Raw genomic sequence first — 13,671 nt, 5'->3', positions numbered from 1 at the left:
CAAGAGATTCTTTTGCTGGTTTTCTGAAAAATTAAATAAAGTGTAAGATAAAATAATGAATAATATCATGAGAACAATAAAGGACATCCTACATACAATACAATATATCATTGAAACATAAAAGACAACATATATACAATACAAGAGTAGACAACATATTTTAATGTCCCTTTATCATTAAAATAATAAAAGACATTATATATACAATATAGGATATAATTAAAACAATGGAGGAAATCATCAAGAGAATAAAGGACAGTATAGAAAGCATTAGATACAGGACATCATTAAGAGAATACAGGACATCATACATTAAGTAGAGGACAGTATACAAATAATTAGATACAGGACATCATCAAGAGAATAGAGGACATCATTAATTAAATAGAGGACATCATCAAGAGAATAAAGGACATCAATCAAAGCATTAGAGGATATCATGTACAGCAGCAGAGGATATTATGTACAGCACTAGAGGACATCATCAAAGCAATATAGGATATCATCAAAACAATATAAAATAAAATCATTACAAAGTGAGACATCTATAAAACAATAGAGGATATTATATACATAATACAGGATATAATGAAATGAATACAGGATATCTACTAAAACAAAAGTAAGGTACTGTAGCATAATGATAATCAGGAAACAAAATATGATATCAAATAACATAATAAATAATATTCATTGACAAAGAATACATATCAGCAAACAAAGCATTATATCCTCAATAATAAAATACGAATCATCTATTCCGGCAGAGACATAACAAACCTAGTTTCGGTGTTTAACTTTCTCTTCGACGCTTGCTTCGGAGATTTTCTGCCAATCAACAATCAAATTTTCAACACAAATTTTGAAACGCAAGTTGTAATTGAACTAGAAAATGGAAAATTAACCTAAATAATGTAAAATAAACACAGAAATTAAATTCAACAATAATAATCAACAATCGAAGAAGAAAATTGGAATTAAATAAAAAAAATTAAAAAAAAACACAAAAAAACTTCATCAATAATAACTTCATCAACAATCATCATCAATAATAACTTCATCAACAGAAAAATCAAAGAGCATTTTGGCAACAGAAAATAAAATTAAACAAAAACTGGAAAACCTAAATGAAAACAGAAAATTCAAAAACAAAAACGTTCAAATGTATACCTAGAAGCAGAATTGGACTTAGCAGAAACATTATCATCGGAAGATAACGGAGGTAGAGTCGCATTCTTCGACCTCATCGTTGTTGATTTGCGACGATAATAAGTACGACTAAAATATTTCATAAAACAGCAAAAATCAAGAAATAGAAAAGGAAACAAAGATGACGAAGAGTAAGTAAAATGCAGATAAGCAAAAACAAAGTACGAGTGAAGAGAAGAAGAAGAAAAATGGAGGAAACTTGAAATTGAAGATGAACAAATGGCGGTTTATTTTGGAAAAAGAAAAAAAAAGGAAGAATAAACGTTGAGGGAGTTAGTTGGGCTGGAGTATGTAATAGGTGACGCGTTGGACTGGACAAATGTCTTTTAAAAACAGGTCAGGCAACAAAATTGCCTAAAAAAAGTCGAGCCAACAAACCCGCTTTACTGACGAAACGGTTGGTCAGGCCGGCTTGACTGACCCAATAGTTTGTGTTAAATAAAATAATAAATTTTCTCAATTAAAGTAAAGAAAACATAACCTAAATAAGTTATTTTGAGCATGCAATTTAAACTCTACTATATGTCTATGAGTCTACCAATCTATATATGACTTCCATATTCCCATGAAAAACTTTAATTCTATGTGGATGTTTGCGAAAGAGGTTTGAACTTCGAAGTAAAATGAACGATTTCACTTGTAAGCTATTTTGAGCATGCAATTTAAACTCTACTATATGTCTATGAGTCTATTAATCTATATATGGCTTCCATATTCCCATGAAAAACTTTAATTCTATGTGGATGTTTGGGAAAGAGGGTTGAACTTTGAATTTAAATGAACGATTTGGCTTGTCTAAACCTCTAATAATAAGAATGTATGGTTGAGATCGACTTATGATAGGATTATAAATGAAATGTTATATACAAAAGACTAATTAAGAAGAGCTTTTTGCAAGAGGTGTTAATCAAATTTACTACCCCTTACTAAAGGGTTTGCCTAACTCACAATAATAATTACAAAAGAATTTTATTGCTACAATTAGAGCTGTCAAAAGCTGACCCGACCCGAAATACCGACCCGAACCCGATTATTAACCGACCCGTCTAAACCCGGAAAAATGATGACCCGAACCCGATATGACCCGACCTGAAACCAACCCAAGATCCGAGTTAACCCGAGTATTTGAGACCCAAACCCGAACATGAACCGACCTGGAGATGACCCAACCCGAATATAACCTGTAAAATATTGACTTGAACCGAACCCGACCTGAACCGAAATTGACCCAAACCCGTTTTAACCCGTCAAAAACCGAATTTAACCCGACCCATTCCTAATCCGACCTGAATTTAACCCGACCTATTACTAACCCGACCCGAATTTAACCCGACCTATTACTAACCCGACCCGAAATTCAACCTGATCTGTCACTAACCCGACCCGAAATCAACCCAACTTATTATTGACCCGAAATTAACTAGCAATCTAGGATTACATCATATCTTTCTTACTTTTTTTTTTCCCTAATTCTATGAGTTATTTTCCTATTTAAGCTTATTCAAATATTTTCAATAAAATTCTCTATTATCAAATGTATTACAATTTATATGTCTCAAAAAAACCTATAAAAATTTATGAATACCACTACTTTTTGGATGCATGTTCATTCTTTATTTAAATTTAGTAATTACGATTTACGAATACTACTACTTTTTAGGTGCAAGTTCATTCTATATTTCAATTAAGCAATTATGGTTTACGAATACTACTACTTTGTAGGTGCATGTGCATTGCATTAATGTAGTCAATTATGGTTTATAAATACTATTTGACCTTAGGCTTGTTTGTTTTATCTTATATTTTATAAAAAAATAAAAATAAAAAAAAAATCAAAAAAGCAAAGTTAAAAAAAATAATAATTTCGGATAATGATTGAATTAAACGTGATAATGACTGAATGTGAGCATGAGTATATGACAATGACCCAATGATAATCTAACCCAAATAATTTGCCTGTACCCGATCATGACTTGACTTGTCTGGACTCGAGAAAGTGATGACCCGAACTAATAGAGCTGTTAAAAGGCTTTTATTGGTCTTTTATTTTTCTAATTTTATTATTCATTTGCCTCTTTAATCTTATTAAAATGTTTTGAATAATGCCATTTAAATGTTTACAAAAAAAATGCCATTAAAAAAAAACGTGAACTCAGATATGAACTTATAAAAAATAAACAAGTTTAGATAATTTCAAATAAAATAAGTTTAGAAAAAAAATTATTGTATTTTAACTTATTTAAATTAAACCTATTTTATCCGAATTTATATGAACTTATTGTATTTTATCTAAACATGTCATCTCGAATATGAACTTATCTGAAATTGTTATCCTTAAAATGAGTGGAATCAATGTGAATAGATTATAATAGGGTTTGAACTTATCTTCTAAAAATCTAAACTAAACCTATCTTATTGGAATTAATATGAACTTATTATGTAGATCTTATCTAAACTTATTAGAACTTATTACCTCGAATTTAAACTTATCTGAAATTATTTCTCTTACAATAAATGAAGTAATTGATAATGATTAAACGTGAATGTCATTACATAAACTGTTAACAAATTGACCCAAAAAATGTACCCGAACCTGATATGACCTGACCTGAAATCAACCCAATACCCAGATTAACCCAATATTTGAGACCCGAACCCGAACATGACCTGAGTTGGAAATGATCCGACCTGATTATAACTTGCAATTTTTTTACTTGAACCAAACCCGACTTGAACCCGAACATGACCCGACCTGTAAATGACCCGACCTGATTGTAACCCGCAAATAATTGACTTGAACCGAACCCGACTTGAACCCAAGAATGACCCGACTTGTAAATGACCCGACCTGATTATAACTCGCAAATTATTGACTTGAACCGAACCCGACTCGAACCCGAGAATGACACGACCTGATTATAACCCGACTCGAACCCGAGAATGACCCTAACCCGTTTTAACCCGTGAAAATCTGAATTAAACCCGACCTATTATTCACCCGACCCGTATGTAACTCGATCTGTTATTAACCCGACCTAAACCCGACCCAAAACCCGATAAGATGTATGACCCGACGTTACCCGACTCAAGCATGACCTAACCCGAACCCGACCCGTGTAGATTACAACGTTAATCCAAAATGACCCGACCCGAGTTGACCCGACCCACACTTACCCGACCCAAACCCGACCTATTTACCCGAATTGACAGCTCTAGCTACAATAGTGGAAAGACCATCTATCAAATGTAGGAGCAATTCCAGTAATGTCGTCACTTCTCACTTATTACAGTATAAATTATGATAATAAAAAAAATTATGCAAAATTAGTATGTCTTACTTTTTAGAAAGTAATACAAATACAGCTAATACGTGACTACGTGTAGCATAAATCATGCACTATTACGTAGAGTTTTTAAATAAATACTTGTATAAAGCTGAGATGGTCCATATATACGTAAAGTTATACGGAGTACTTATTTTTGAAAAGGAATAATTAGTGATAATGGATCACCAATTAATAGCTGACTCGCTCTTTCGTTATGTTTTCTTCGTTGAAATGGTATAATATATCATCTATCATGCATGCATGCAATTGAGGTACCGTATATGAAGTATGCTACGAAGTATATATGGAATATTGATATTATATATCAATATCTTAAGTTAGTATTAGTCCACCAAATCAAAATCAATAGTTAATTATTGGTAATAGGGTAATACCAAGGATACAAATGTAATTGTGTGACATTCTCGTTTAATATACTTCATATGAGTGGCACGCATACATATACGAAGTATTTATACAATAATTGATTTTACACAATTACATTTGTACTCTTAGTGTATCCTTATTAATTGATATAGGAGTAATTTGGGGCAACAATTAATCTGTAACGCATCTGGACATTTTTCAAACTATAATCTATATACAAATGAATGTGGACGTTTTTCAAATTGTAAAAGTCTGTGGATGTTTTTCATAAGGTCACTTAAGTACGAAGGCATAACACTAAGAGCAACTCTAATAGTTGTAGCTAGGGATTTGCTTGCAATATTAAATAATCTCTAGCTACTAGCTTAACCATTGGAGTTAGAAAATGCAATTAGCTTGGCCAGCTTTGTCAAGCTAATTTGCTTTGAAAAAAAACTTACTAAAATAAAACAAATTAGAATAAATAAAATGAAATTTATCAACGTAAATTAAGGAGGTGTGGCTCATTTAAATAGTAAGCTATTAGCTAAACATTAGAGCTAAAATGACAATTAGCTTAATAGCTTATGTGGCATGGCAAGCTAATTTGACAATTAGCTTTCCATGGAGTTGCTCTAACAGTTTATTAAGCAAGAAAATCATAAGCTTATATGCATCCGGTTTGCAATTATTAGCTATAATAACTATGTGAAATTAATTAGTAAAATTATAGTATTATAATCTATATAAAAAAAATGGTAAAATTATACTCTGTAGTATTTATACAAAATACTAATTGCGCAATTCCATGTTTCTCTTCTTAAATAACATGAATTGTATCTCATGGGGTTAATATTGGAATTTTAGTCTGGAAATTGGGGGTACGAATGTCTTTCAGCACATCTATGTTAAACAGAGAAACGCTTAGCAGAAGACCAAAGTAGAATGATACAACTTAAAAGAAAAAGGCCTTAATACATATGAATATGAATATGATTTGTAATTACTACTTCAATCTTTGTTTTTCCATTCAAAATCTTTATATGAAACAAAAAACAATCTAGATAAAAAGAACAAAAAGGATAAAAAAGAATAATTATATAATCGTTTTAATTGACAGGTTGGTGGCGGTGGCTGTGGGCTTCAGTGGCTTGCTGGCGGTGGTCAAAGAGAGGGGATGTGTTGAGTAAAGAGAGGGAAAGGCCAAAGAATATGGAAGGGGTGGTTTACATAAGGGCGTTTTTGAATTAATTAAAATTATCATAAGGCCGCTCTAAATTAAGTATGTTTATAGTACACTTGTGTTCATGTTAGATTAGTAGCTTCATTTTTTGAATTAAAACTGGAATCTAAATTGATGCAATGTGGGGTCATCAGTCCATATCTTATACTCCTTAGTGAAGTAGAGTGTAGTGAAGAGGGAATCAAATTAAATAGTTATGAGTTTCTTGTCCAATTAAAAAATAATAATAATAATAATAATAATAATAAATCTAATTATGAGCTTATTATGTGATAATCTATATTATTGGTTTGGTACAATACAACATCATTATGTATTAATGTTTTATTCTTATTCATGTGTATTTGTATGAACGTTAATGTACCAAGCAAACCATGAAATTGGGAGTTCAAACATTATTAGTGACACTTTGAGTAAATACTTGAAGCAAAAAAAAACATGAGGATTGATGTTCAATTAGGGTTCTTATTCCTTACCATAAAAAAATGAACGTTAATGTAATTTTTCGATTGAGAAATACTTGTTCAATATCTATGAACTTCACTAATTCACTAATCAAATGTGACTTACTCCATACAATTCAATACTTCCTCCGTTTTGTATTAATCGTAACACTATCCGTTTTACATTAGTTGCAACACTTCTATATTTGGAAATGACCTACCATTATTTTACAATTTCTCTCTCCCACTAACCCACTTTCACAAATATTTACACAAATTCTTATATGTGGCTGACCATACCGTGTGGCCAGCCATTATAGGGGTTACTTTGTAACACCCTAGAAATTTCTTTCCTTTAAAATATCTGCTCTGCCCTCTTTTAAAATACGAATTAGGAAATTCTAAGACATTACCGCCACCGTGATAACGGCTAAGGCAATTATCAAAGACACCCAGCGGAAGACTTGTTTTAAAAACCATTCAAAATAAAACCAACTTCAAATGTCAACCAAACGAAAGTAAAGTCAAACCAAAGTCAAACAAAGTCAACTTACAACTTGGAACCATTATAGGCCCTTTTAAAAACCAAACAAATACTTAAAACCATTGTGTTAGTCTCACAAGCAAATATATATAATAATCAAAGCAAATAAAACACATCATATCCTTATAGGAATTAAACAAGATTCGCTCTTCACTCATGCCCATAATGAATATGCTTCATCACCTGAAAAGCTTTTCTTTACTTTGTCTCCACTACTCGCCATTAGAAATGGATCGTCGTAGGGCCAAGATAAAGACAAGGCCAAACAAACATACAAACACACAATCAACAATGCTGAGTACATAAGCGTAAACGAATCACACTAACATGCTTTCATCCTAGCATCACATAAACTTACCTTATTGCATCTGTTTACAAGCATACAACATACAACACAATCAATGGATAATTAAATTGCTTATTTAATTTGATTACGCATCAAACGGGCTTCCCACCAAATCCCTGCTCCAAATAAATTGAGGTAAACTACTCCGAGAGATAACCGGGTAGGCATAAATGTCACATGAAATGACTGGACGTCCTGCACATAAAATAAAAAGGAAAATACAGTGTCATGTACTCCCAGTAGAAGTTATGATCAAATATAAAGTAACATAACTCCCCTCATATGTCCATACTCAAGGTATATACGTTCCAAGAGTTTTGATGCGCAATCTCTTTCACTTTACTTTATTTACATATTTTAGACTTGGTGATGACTCTCAATCCACAACACAATCAATCAACATAAATCATTCAAGTAATCAAACATTCCAATTTAATTCTTGAATTATTAGTGACCATAAATGATATAATGTTGAATCCTTTTAAACTACCTCTGCGTTAAATAACACCTTAAGCGCATAATGCATCGTAAATCCTATCCCTCAGTGTTTAAAACACCATAAGTGCACTTAGGCACCGTATTTCCTTTTAGTCCTGTGTACTAAGACACTTACTAGCTCAATTCATATGCTTATAGCATCAATAAAAATTATATGAACCATAATAAAATTCTTTTTTTTTTTAATATTCCAATCCAAATTAAACATTTAGTTTAATCAAATGAGCCTTTAAACATGCCAACAATAAAAGTATGGCTCAATAACAATATTCTAAAATCACCAATTCTAATATATAATTATTTCAACCAATCATACTTCACCAATATTTCACCAAGAATCATTCCAACTCAATCAATTCAATCCAAGTCACCAATTACAAGTTCCTAACATGATACTAATTTTAGAATCATAAAAATAAATCCTAGCATGCTTCTACACGCTTAATTAATATCAAGTACGCGTATGTGCCTCGAATATGATCTCAAAATCGTCACGACTATACGAAATCGCTCACTTGGAAGTCTCCTACAACCCACAATAATTTCATGCAAAGAGACATTAATATCTATTTATATTAAATTTTCAGCAATATATACCCTCTTTAAAACACTTTTAAACCTTTTAAAAAATGCTGAAAATTAATTAAAACCATCTACTTTTATTCCTAATTAATGGGCAATTAAAATCCCTTCAAGAAAATTTTATTCTAACCTTTACATAAAAATTTCAGCATTATAAAAATTCTTAAACTTGCTGTAATTTAGTTTTAAAACACTAATTTCAATAGTTTTAATCAACCTCCATTCCATCAGTAAACATCAATTTAGAAACCTAGGGTTTACCTATTTGGGCTTTTCATAAAAAAACCAAATCTAAAATTATGTGAATTAAACATCATTAAAAATATTATAAAATTATCACACAATACCCAAGACAATAATTAATCAAAGCTAATTAAAAATTGAAGCAAGAATTTTATTTTTTTTGTTTGAACCCGCACGTTCAAGAGGGAGGGAGGACAACTGTCGCTGCCTCCCACCGGCTGCTGCTGGTGGTGGCCGGCCAGTGGTGGTGGTGGCAGCGGGCCACCCTTGCGGTGGTTGTGCATGTGTGTGTATGTCATGCATAGTGAGAAGGGGAGGGGCAAAATTAAGGGGAAATAAAATAAGAGGAGAGAAAAAGAGAGTTTACCTATGGGTATTCTCCACCCTTGGCAATCTAATTTGCTCATAAGATGTGTATTTATACTCCCTCTCAAAACCCTCCTAACTTAATTTCCATTTTACCCTTAATTATTCTCATTCCAATTCAAATTGGCATTTGACTTTCTTTAAAATTCCACTGACTTTAAAAATTCTTTTATAAATTAAATATGCCCCAAAGTTTCTAAATAATGAATGAAATATTTCCAAAACCAAACAAATAAATAGAAATGGATTTTTAATTAAAATAAACCTTTTAAATTATTAAAATACCATAAATAATTCATTTCAAATTATTTAAGTACGTCATATAATTATACTTTAAATTAATATACGTATAAAAATACGGGTGTATTACATACTTGGTCAGTGTTAAAGGGGTTACTTCGTCAGTGTTAAAAGGGTTACTCGGTCAGTCTTACAGGGGTTATTCGATCAGTGTTAGAGGGGTTACTTTGTTCTTTTATAAGTGGTCACACGGTGTGGCCAGCCACGCACAAGACAAGCTGAATATTTTATTATTTCTCTTTCCTACCAAGGCCCTATTTTTTTGAGCTGCTCTGCTCTATTCTGCTAAAATCTGCTATGCTCTGCTGAAATCTATTCTGCTCTATTTACAAATAATAATTAATAATAACAATAATAATAATAAATATTTAATAATAATAATAATTAATATTTAATTATCATAATAATAATAATTAATAATTCACAATAAAAAATAATTAATATATAATAATATTAATTAATAATAAAAATAATTAATAATTAATAACAATTTCTAATATTTAACGATCATAATAATAACACTTAATATTTTTTTATGAGGGAATAATAATACTTAATATTTAATAATAATAATGAATATATAATATTATTTTATAATAACAACTAATGATATAAAAAGAATAAAACAATTTCAAAACTATCTGAAAATCTTCAATATAATAATAACAACAACAACAATAACAACAACAACAATAATAATAATAATTAAATAATGCGATAATATTAATAATACTAAAAATAAAATAATAATAATAATTAAATAATGCGATAATAATATTAATAATACTTAAAATAAAATAATATTAATATTAATAACAAAAATAATGATGATAATAATAATAAAAAAAATAGTAGTAACGATAATAATAATAATAATAATAATAATAATAATAATAATAATAATAATAATAATAATAATAATAATAATAATAAGGCTTAATTAGAAAATAACACCTAAAAAAGACCCTGATTTTGATTATAACACCACAAAAAATAAAAAAATTATTATAATACCACCAAAAATCCCAAAAATTTGGTTTCACCACCCACTAACGGATTTTTGGGTGGAAACCGTTAGTGGGACCCACTAGGGACACGTGTCTTGTAAAATCTTCAAAATAATAATAATAATAACAATAACAATAACAATAACAATAATAATAATGCTGAAATCTGCTTTGCTTTGCTCTGCTCTGCTGAAAACTGCTCTACTCTACTGAAATCTGCTTTGCTCTGCTGACCCCTGCTCTGCTCTGCCCAGAAACTCAAAAGAGCAGGGCCTAACAATACATTATATTAAATAAAATCCTTTTTTAGGTCCCATCTTATAAATTTTCTTAAACTTTGTAAATACCCTAATGTTGCGATTAATACGAAACGAATTGAGTAAAAAATTACTCCATATTATATACTCCTAAACTATAAATCTACTCCGTATAATGTAAATCTTAGACGGATACCAGCATACATTTCTAAAGTTCTAGCTCTACTCTACGAATGACAAAAAAATCCAAAAAAAAAAAAAACAAACGAGAAAAAGACAGAAAGCTTTTTATCTGTAAATAGACCAGTAGACCGGCACCATGAGCTTCAATAATATCACATGCATATTCCAGAATCCAACATTACCCCACTTATTTCCTTTATCTTCGTACAAACACTCACTTTTCATCATTATCTAACCTGTCTTCTATTATACAGGGTATATAGTTTTATATACACCGTATATTTGTTACCTGCAAAAATATCTAGATTACTCGTTAAAAAATTGAAATATCTACGCCTAATCTATTATAATTAAACCCTATTTTTTTGAGCTGCTCTGCTCTACTCTGTTGAAATCTGTTCTACTCTATTTTGGTTATAAATAATAATTAATAATAATAATAATTAATATTTAATAAAAATAATAATAATTATTATTATTTTTATTGAATAATAATAACTAATATTTATAGATAATAATAATTAATATTTAATAATAATAATTAATATTTTATAATAATAATAATAATTAATATATAATATTAATTGATAATAATAACTAATGTTTAATGATAATAATTAATAGTTAATATTATTTAACACATTTTTTAATGTTATAAAAAAGAGTAAAAAAATCTAAAAAAATCAAATAATAATGATCAAATAATGCGATAATAAAAATAATATTATAAACAATAATAATGATAATAATAATAATAATAATAATAATAATAATATAAATAATAGTAATAGTAATAATAATAATATAATAATAATAATTAATGATAATGCGATAATAATAATAATAATAATAATAATAATAATAATAATAATAATAATAATAATAATAATTCTGAAATCTGCTCTGCTCTGCTTTGCTAAAATCTGCTATGTTAAAATCTACTTTGCTGAAATCTGCTTTGCTCCGCCCTACTCTGCTTTGCTCTATCCAAAAGCTCAAAAGAACACGACCTTTGTAGAGTTGCAGAGTATTCCATATTTTCTGTCTTAACTTATTTACTCTTTTTGTCTTCTTTCGTTTCATAATAATCGACAATACTTTAAGTGGTAGACTGGCAAACATGCAATACACAATTTTAACTATTAATATTTATAGCTAAATATAAATAATATTTTACATGGCAACAATGTTTTTTTTTTTTTTTTATAAGGAGTATATTGGTAAAAAAAAGTATAGAGTAATACGGAGTATAAATAGTGCTTAAAAGTGTTAGTGTGGACCAACTCAACCAAATGCTTAAGCTGATGGTTGAGGTGCAGGAATATGTTTTATACTTTATCAAAAAAGCCCATGGTGTGTTCATTTCCATTATAGATATGTAGTAATAAATTTCGAAGCAGATTGGTAGGATTTTTTTTTTTGGGTAGGAAAGGAAATTGAAGAAGGACCAACTCCACTAAAAGCTTAAGTATTACTCCGTAAGTTCTAATGCATGAATAGTTGTTGGATTAGCAAAAAGAACATATGAGTTACATATAATGTTTGTATGAATAGTTCTTGCATTTGTTGGGAATATATGAGTTACTCATAGAATGAACACCTATGTGAATGCGAGGGGATGGCCTTGTTCTATGGAAAATTGGTCTTGTCTTCCGAAAGTACCCATGAGCACCCAAGGTGATAATGTTGTGTGTCGATGAGTAACTGAAGCTCTAAAGGTGAGATGTGTGCTATGGGGTTCCTTCTGCGCTCAGTAGATAGTGTTGAACATCTCATTCCACTATGTGTAAGTTTTAACCTTCCGATACTAGCTAGCATTGAGTACCAAGCCGTTTTATTATTGTTCATATTTTGTATCTTTACTTTGTTTGCATTATTAGGGATTGTTGAAATTAGATGGCAAAGCAGAGGGTTTTGCCTTCATGCCTGATCATGCGACTTCTCTCGATTAGATCAACCGAAATGTCTTATTACTAGCAATTTGTTTTTAGTCATCTTCTCAGGCCCAATTAACTCACCTACCTAGGTGATTTCAATCTTTCTAGAGGCGCTAATGTGCCCAATTAGGCAGTGAGTTGCCAACAAACCAATAATGTATTTGTGCCCAACCGAAAGAACCTCATTCGGTGGGATCGAGTGAGGGTTGTGCGTAACAGGCAGACTTACCTGCACTGGATGCTCGTGACTTTGAAGTGTGCGCGTAGAATTGTACGAGACATTGAGTTCTTCACAAGCACACGGTAGATCGAGCGAGCAACGCCCAATGCTTTACTTGGAATTTCCTTTTCAATTACCTTATAAACATAAGCCCCTTACCTCATTATGTGTTAATTCATTGAGAAAAACCTTACAAACACTAGAGGTCTTAACAACAAATTCCGTAGAAAATTGCGTTGGCCTTAGAGGCGTGCATCATTAGAAAACCTTTCGATTGTGGCATATTTCGCTTTTAAAAGTAGTGGCGTTCATACCATGACGCAACTAGTATTTTAAAATCTACAATCATATATTTTTCTTTTTAATCAACCATTTATTTACTAACAATTTAAACTAAAAGTAGTATATTGCAATTAATTTGAAACAAAAGGAGTATCCAATGTCACCTTCGCTTGCATTTCATTTTCATTTTTCCTATCACATGATCACATCATATCATGTGCATAAAACCATTTATTAAAAATAAAAAAATAAAATTAAAAAATCTACTTCTTAACTACTCGTAGCTAGTAAAGTGTACTTCGTATATACTACTCGTCTA

This window comes from Chenopodium quinoa, unplaced genomic scaffold, assembly GCF_001683475.1.
Source record: "Chenopodium quinoa cultivar QQ74 unplaced genomic scaffold, ASM168347v1, whole genome shotgun sequence".
In the NCBI taxonomy this organism is placed as follows: domain Eukaryota; kingdom Viridiplantae; phylum Streptophyta; class Magnoliopsida; order Caryophyllales; family Amaranthaceae; genus Chenopodium; species Chenopodium quinoa.
Note: the sequence above shows the minus strand (reverse complement) of the source record.